An 8,250-nucleotide genomic window follows, 5' to 3' on the forward strand; every position below is an offset into this window, starting at 1 on the left:
CGTGTCTTTGGCTATGCCGGATTAAGTGATATGACATGCTATTCTATAAAATCCTTTCTCTGTAATTAATATTACCTGATTAAGCTAATCAGGTAAATGTAATTAACTAGAAAGTCTGGGCACCACGAAATAATGTTTATAGAGCTGTTATCTTCCGAATAAACTCTTAAAGACCTAGTCATCTTTTACATCAGTAGCAGTCAATATTTAATCGTCACTTTAATTCAGTCTCATCTGAAAGTTGTAAATTCTTGGTTATCTTCACGAACCCTGGCTAACAAGTTGAATCAGCAATGCAAAACTGGGTTTATTTATTTACTAAATACCTAACTAATCACAGAATTACACATACACATAATTAATCATAACTTGATTACAAATTACGTAATGGCCCTAGCGGGCGGAACGGATATGACCGCTTGTTACACAAAAGAAAAGGGGCTGGGTTTGAGTGAAAGAGCGGGAAGAATGAGGACCAAAGGAAGAAGCTGTGCTACCGTAAATACAGTATTTTATGCATTCTAAATTACCGCCCATTTGGAAAAGGAAAATGCAATAAATATCTACTCTGAGCTGCGCTTCAGTAGGTTGGTGGTAGATGGAAGGCCGTGTTGTCTCTGGTGGTCAATTGGATACGTTGTAGTAATGTCGTTGTGTGATAGACGGAATACTCTGTCTGTTCCTTCCTACCCCTCGTTTGCAGCTGCTGTTGCTAACTCAACGGCTAGGAGGTATCACTTCTGTAGTGAGTAAGTTCAAAGTTCATACCATTCGCAACCAAGGCTCACGCTGATGTTGGCTTCGTTCTGTAGTTATCTGAACTATTCTGACATCGGACAGTCGTCCTCACATCCTCGGAACAGGAGGTTACATTGTCGTCAAAGCTTTATATAGGAGGGGAGAGGAGGGCATGTTTGAAAAGTGTTATAGCCCATGTCCCTTCACAGGCGCGGGCCACTGATTGAGCATAGCCCTAACCTTATGAAAATCCAAATCTCACATTTTAGAAGCTAAAATCCAATTTCATCCCATCACGAATAATTTCATATTCAAACATTTAAATTGAACAACAATTCCATGTGAATCCGATAACTCTGATGTGTAGACTTTCCACAGTAGAGTTTATGTCATCTTATCATTGATGAGAATGTCTCAGATGACAACCGAACTGACATCATATTCATTAAGTACCACCGCATATGTTCAATTGGTCGGATTACCAGAATATAGTTCATTACCCCCCACCTTCTGATGTTCCCAGAATCTCTATGTTAACCAAAGGGGTTTGCAAATGTAGCATCAGTAGGGTAGAGAGAGGAAAAAGGGGGGAAGAGGTATTTATGACTGTCATAAACCTACCCCCAGACCAACGTCACTACAACGCCACAGGATGTTTTTGTGCTGGTCATGGGCAGTCAGGTCTGGAGTGAACCAAGGGCTATATCTGTTCCTGGTTCTACATTTTTTGAACGGGGCATGCTTATTTAAGATGGTGAGGAAGGCACTTTTAAAGATTAACCAGGCATCTTCTACGCAAGCAATGAGGCAGTGACCGCTGAGATCCTGGTTGAAGTCAGCAGAGGTATATTTGGAGGGCAGGTTGGTTAGGATGATGTCTATGAGGGTTTCTGTGTTTCCGGATTTGGGGTTGTACCTGGTGGGTTAACTGATCATTTGTGTGAGATTGAGGCCATCAAGCTTCGATTGTAGGATGGCTGTGGTGTTAAGCATGTCCCAGTTTAGGTCACCTAACAGTACGAGCTCTGAAGATAGATGGGGGCAATCAATTCACATGTGGTGTCCAGGGCACAGCTGGGGGCAGAAGGGGGTCTATAGCAAGCGGCAAAGGTGACTGACTTGTTTCTGGAAAGGTGGATTTTTGAAAGTAGAAACTCAAATTGTTTCGGCACAGACCTGGATAGTAAGACAGAACTCTGCAGGTATCTTTGCAGTAAATTGCAACTCCGCCCCCTTTGGCAGTTCTATCTTGTCGGAAAATGTTATAGTTAGGAATGGAAATGTCAAGGTTTTTGGTGGTCTTCCTAAGCCAGGATTCAGACACGGCTAGGACATCCGGATTGGTGGAGTGTGCTAGGGCAGTGAATAAAACAAACTTAGGGAGGAGGCTTCTAATGTTAACATGCATGAAACCAAGGCTTTTACGGTTGCAGAAGTCAACAAATGAGAGAGCCTGGGGGATGGGAGTGGAGGTAGACACTGCAGGGCCTGGATTAACCTCCAAATCACCAGAGGAACAGAGAAGTAGGATAAGGGTACGGCTAAAGGCTAACAGAACTGGACGCCTAGTACGTTCAGAACAGAGAGTAAAAGGAGCAGATTTCTGGGCACGGTAGAATATATTCAAGGCATAATGTACAAAGGTATAGTAGGATGTGAATATAGTGGGGGTAAACCTGTGCATATAGTGATAGTGAAAGAGATATTGTCTCTAGAAATAGCATTTAAACCATGTGATGTCACTGCGTGTGTGGGAGGTGGAACTAAATTGTTAGCCGAGGCTGTTGAGGAGTGCTAGAGGCTCTACAGTGAAATAAAACAATAGTTACAAACCAGAACAGCAATCGTTAGGGAAAGGTATGCGTAGCTGGGTTATCATACAAGTCCAGTGCATGGCTTCAGGTCCAGTGCGTATATATCACATATATATTTGAAAATCTTTTAAGAATTATTTGTATGATTACTTGTATAAAATATATAGATATTTGTGCTAATTTTCGCTCTAATTATTCATTTACAAAGTGTAAAGGGCAGAACTCGTATTCTGAAGCGTTCCAAAAATCAGTGATCAGAGGGAACTTAGTTATTCTTGCCGGTTTCACACAGGCCCCCATTGTCTTGGAGCTTGAAGTCACGAGCTATACTTGTCGGCTACTGCGAAGCAACCTGGCAGTTTGGGATCTAAAATTTGTTTTTATGATCAAGTTCGATCACAACAGTGAATTATTTTAAAGTTCGTTACAAATTCATTGAATAGTGATCCATTCTGTCTATATAAAAAACAGTTCAGAAACTGCTTCCCCAACAGACATCCCCAATCACACTTCTAGGCGATGTCTTGGCGACGTTGGCTAACAAAGCACAGACGTAGAAACGGTCTCTCCCGCCAAACTGCGCATGTCAAGTCGTCAAATAAAAGGCACTCCTTCAATATAAAGCTGTTTTTGACGGAAATGGAAACATGTCAGTTTGTCATTTTCTCGAGATTGGAGTAATAACATGTTTAACTACCTAAGACATTGGCTCGAATCTAGGTCGTGGCATTACATTTCGAGAAAATTAACAACTAAGGAATCGTTTTTAACTTATCTCCTTTACTTCTGAAACCCCCAAATTCCGGTGTGGTCGGCTTGGTCTGTTTCAGAAGCTTGCCCGGAAGTCTCGCGATGTTGCACCTCTATGTTTAGAAATTCTGTGGTATGACCTTTACAACAACCATGTGATCAAAGGTCATAAACGTTTGACTGTTGTGACTGGAAATTTCTATCATTGGTTAATATCAATGCATGTTTACTGTTTTGGGTGGACGACTATTGAGAGTTTATATACATCTTTATCCTTACAATGTATTTACATAGGCCTACATGTGATCCAAATGTCTAACATAAATAAATGAAATATCATACTTGTGACAATATAGCTAAATGTATTTATCTAGATGTTACTTCAATGTTGTGTCCCATGTTATAACCTAAAGTTTGTCTTGCCTATAATATTGTTGTTACAAAACAAATTCAAATGTGTTGATTGTCTATTAAGTGTGAATACATGTTGTAGGCTACACAAGGGTTATTGTGGCGGGTTTCTACACCGGTAATTTTCTAGGCTTAATCTGTGTCCGGGAAACCGTCCCTTAATGAGCAAGTTCCAAAGACATCACATCGTGAGGTCAATACCAAGTGCATTTGACTGCTTGGCATATTGTTTACCTTATGTGAACTGATGTCCGTGTATTGTCGAATCCTTTTCTGTACGGAGTGTTTTGTCCTTTAGGTGATTGAATCAAATTCTGTTCTTTACATGCTTACTGACAAAAGCAATTTAAATATTGAGAATTAAAGAAATAAACTGCAGGCTGTAGTAATGCTGACATGCAATCAATTACCATACATGCAACCACATCTGTAACAATTCCATGTTGCACAATCACAACTAATAATTAGGAAGGTACAAGGGCATGGCATCAAATAACATTTTATTGGTCGAGTACACATATTTTACAGATGTTATCGCAAGTTCAGCGAAATGCTTATGTTTCTAGCTCCAACAGCTCCAACAGTACAGGATTTCAGTCCTTCACAGCGTAGTGTTTTACCAATTGTTTTCTTGGTGACTATGGTCCCAGCTGCCTTGAGATCATTGACAAGATCCTCCCGTGTAGTTCTGGGCTGATTCCTCACCGTTCTCATGATCATTGCAACTCCACGAGGTGAGATCTTGCATGGAGCCCCAGGCCCGAGGGAGATTGACAGTTCTTTTGTGTTTCTTCCATTTTCGAATAATCGCACCAACTGTTGTCACCTTCTCACCAAGCTGCTTGGCGAAGGTCTTGTAGCCCATTCCAGCCTTGTGTAGGTCTACAATCTTGTCCCTGACATCATTGGAGAGCTCTTTGGTCTTTGCCATGGTGGAGAGTTTGGAATCTGATTGATTGATTGCTTCTGTGGACAGGTGTCTTGTAAACAGGTAACACACTGAGATTATGAGCACTCCCTTTAAGAGTGTGCTCCTAATCTCAGCTCATTACCTGTATAAAAGACACCTGGGAGCCAGAAATCTTTCTGATTGAGAGGGGGTCAAATACTTATTTCCCTCCTTAAAATGCAAATCAATTTATAACATTTTTGACATGCATTTTTCTGGATATTTTTGTTGTTATTCTGTCTCTCACTGTTCAAATAAACCTACCATTAAAATTATAGACTGATCATTTCTTTGTCAGTGGGCAAACGTACAAAATTAGCAGCGGATCAAATACTTTTCTCCCTCACTGTATAGACAGGTGCGTGCCTTTCCAAATCATGTCCAATCAATTAAATTTACAACAGATGGACTCCAATCAAGTTGTAGAAACATCTCAACAATGATCAATGGAAAAAGGATGCATCTGAGCTCAATTTCGAGTCTCTTAGCAAAGGGTCTGAATAAATATGTAAATAAGGTATTTCTGTTGTTTTTTTTATTTTTATAAATTTGCAAAAAAATCTATAAACCTGTTGTCTCTTTGTTAATATGGGGCATTGTGTGTAGATTGATGAGGAAAACAATTTATTTAATCAATTTTAGGATACGGCTGTAACGTAACAAAATGTGTCAAAAGTGAAGAAAGTGCCGAATGCACTGTATGTACATGATGGTGTGTGTATAGACAGCACGGACAGTACAGTGGTTGAAGCGACATCTCAAGACATCAGTCAGGAAGTTAAAGCTTGGTCGCAAATGGGTCTTCCAAATGGACAATGACCCCAAGCATACTTCGAAAGTTGTGGCAAAATGGCTTAAGGACAACAAAGTCAAAGGTATTGGAGTGGCCATCACAATGCCCTGACCTCAATCCTATAGAAGATTTGTGGGCAGAACTGAAAAAGCTTGTGCAAGCAAGGAGGCGGACAAACCTGACTCAGTTACACTAGCTCTGTCAGGAGGAATGGGCCAAAATTGTATGAAATGGGGGATACAATATGTAAAAACAATTAAAAAGTGACTAAGATACCGTAGAATAGTGTGGAGTGTGGTTTATACATATGAGATGATTAATGCTAGATACGGAACATGATTAAAGTGGCTAGTGATCCATTTCTAAAAGTGGCAGGTGATTCCTAGTCTATGTCTGTAGGCAGCCGCTGCTGATGTGCTAGTGATGGCTGTTTAGCAGTCTGATGGACTTGAAATAGAAGCTGTTTTTCAGTCTCTCGGATCCCAGCTTTGATGCACCTGTACTGACCTCACCTTCTGGATGATAGCAGGGTGAACAGGCAGTGGCTCGGGTGGTTGATGTCCTTGATGATCAATTGCTGTACCAGGCGGTGATACAGCCCAACAGGATGCTCTCAATTGTGCATCTGTAAAAGTTTGTGAGGGTTTTAGGTGTTGAGCAACATTTCTTTAGCCTCCTGAGGTTGAAGAGGCGCTGTGGCGCCTTCTTCACCACACCGTCTGTGTGGGTGGACCATTTCAGTTTGTCAGTGATGTATATGCCAAGGAACTTGATACTTTCCACCTTCTCCACTGCGGTCCCATCGATGTGGATGGGGGGTGATCCCTCTGCTGTTTCCTGAAGTCCACAATCATCTCCTTAGATTTGTTGACTTTGAGTGAGAGGTAATATTCCTGGCACCACACTCCTAGAGCCCTCACCTCCTCCCTGTGGGCTGTCTCATCGTTGTTGGTAATCAAGCATACTACTGTTGTGTCGTCTGCAAACTTGATGATTGAGTTGCCGGAGGCGTGCTTGGCCACGCAGTTATGGGTGAACAGGGAGTACAGGAGGGGGCTGAGCACGTGCTCTTGTGGATCAGTGGAGAGGGGGTGCTGTTTCCTACCTTTACCACCTGGGGGTGACCCGTCGGGAAGTCCAGGACCCAGTTGATGATGAGCTTAGAGGGTACTATGGTGTTGAATGCTGAGCTATAGTCAATATTAAGCATTCTTACATAGGTTTTCCTCTTGTTCAGATGGTACAGGGCAGTGTGCAGTGTGGTGACGATTGCATAGTTGGTGGATCTATTGGGGCGGTAAGCAAATTGAGGTCTAGGGTGGCAGGTAAATAAACAAACAAAATACTGCAGAGTTGCTTAAGAGCTAGTCGCAATGCTGCCATCTCCATTGGCGCCATCATGTCTCCATTTGTAGTCTCCAATTGTTGTGGGTCTAGTGCAGACCTGGGCAATTCCAGTCCTCGGGGGCCTGATTGGTGTCACACTTTTCCCCCATCCATAGCAAACACACCTGATTTAATCTAATTGCATTTTTAACTGAAGATCATGATTAGTTGATTATTGGAGTGTTAGCTGGGGCTAAAGTGTGGCAAAAGTGTGACACCAGTCAGGCCCCCGAGGACTGGAGTTGCCCAGGCCTGGTCTAGGGTGTTGGGTAGGGTGGAGGTGATATGATCCTTAACTAGACTCTCAAAGCACTTCATTATGACAGAAGTGAGTGCTACGGGGCAATAGAAATTTAGTGCAGTTACCTTCGCTTTCTTGGGTACAGGAACAATGTTGGATATCTTGAAGAAAGTACCGACAACAGACTAGGGAGAGATTGAATATGTCCGTAAACACTCCAGCCAGATGGTTTGTACATGTACGGAGAATGAGAGCTTTTACAGTCCTCGTGAGCGGCGGTGGCCTGCGTCAGCGGCACTGTGTTTTTCTTGAAGGAGGCGAAGAAGGTGTTTAGCTTGTCTGTGAGCAAGTCGTCGGTGTCAGCAACGTGGCTTGCTTTCCCTTTATAATCTGTGATTGTCTGTTGTCCCTGCCACATACGTCTCGTGTCTGAGTTGTTGAATTTCAACTCTACTTTATTCCTGTACTGTCGTTTTGCCTGCTGGATTGCCTTACTATATGTACTCATCCATGTTCCCAGTCACCTTGCCGTGGTTAACTGTGGTGGTTCACACTTTTAGTTTTGTGCGAATGCTGCCATCTATCCATGTTTTTTGGTTTGGATAAGTTCTAATCGTCACAGTGGGAACAACATCCTCTATCCACTTCCTGATGACCTCAGTCACAGAGTCAGTGTATACGTTAATACTAATCTCAGAGGCAACCGGGAACGTATCCCAGTTTGCCTGATCAAAACAAACTTTAGGTATAGATTCTGATTGGCCAGACCAACGTTGAACAGTCCTTAACACGGTTACTTCCTATATAAGTTTCTGCTTATAGGCGGGGAGGAGCAGAATGTAGGCGTGATCTGATTTTCTGAAGGGAGGGAAGGGGAGGGCCTTATAGCCGTCCCGGGAAGGGGGAGTAACAATGGTCAAAAGTGCCCTATGAGCAAGTAGCACAGGAGAAGTGTTGATAAAACTTCGGTAGCGTTTTCCTCAGATTTCCTTTATTAATGACCCCATGTACAATAAATGCGGCCTCAGGATATGCGGTTTCCACGGCATTTGAGGATGAGGTATTCCAGATCGGGAGAACAAAAGGACTTCAGTTTCTGTACATTACCACAATCACAACATGAGCAGTTAATCAGGAAACATACATCTCCGCATTTATTTATCCTAGA

This window comes from Oncorhynchus kisutch, linkage group LG27 (genome assembly GCF_002021735.2).
Source record: "Oncorhynchus kisutch isolate 150728-3 linkage group LG27, Okis_V2, whole genome shotgun sequence".
NCBI classification, from domain to species: domain Eukaryota; kingdom Metazoa; phylum Chordata; class Actinopteri; order Salmoniformes; family Salmonidae; genus Oncorhynchus; species Oncorhynchus kisutch.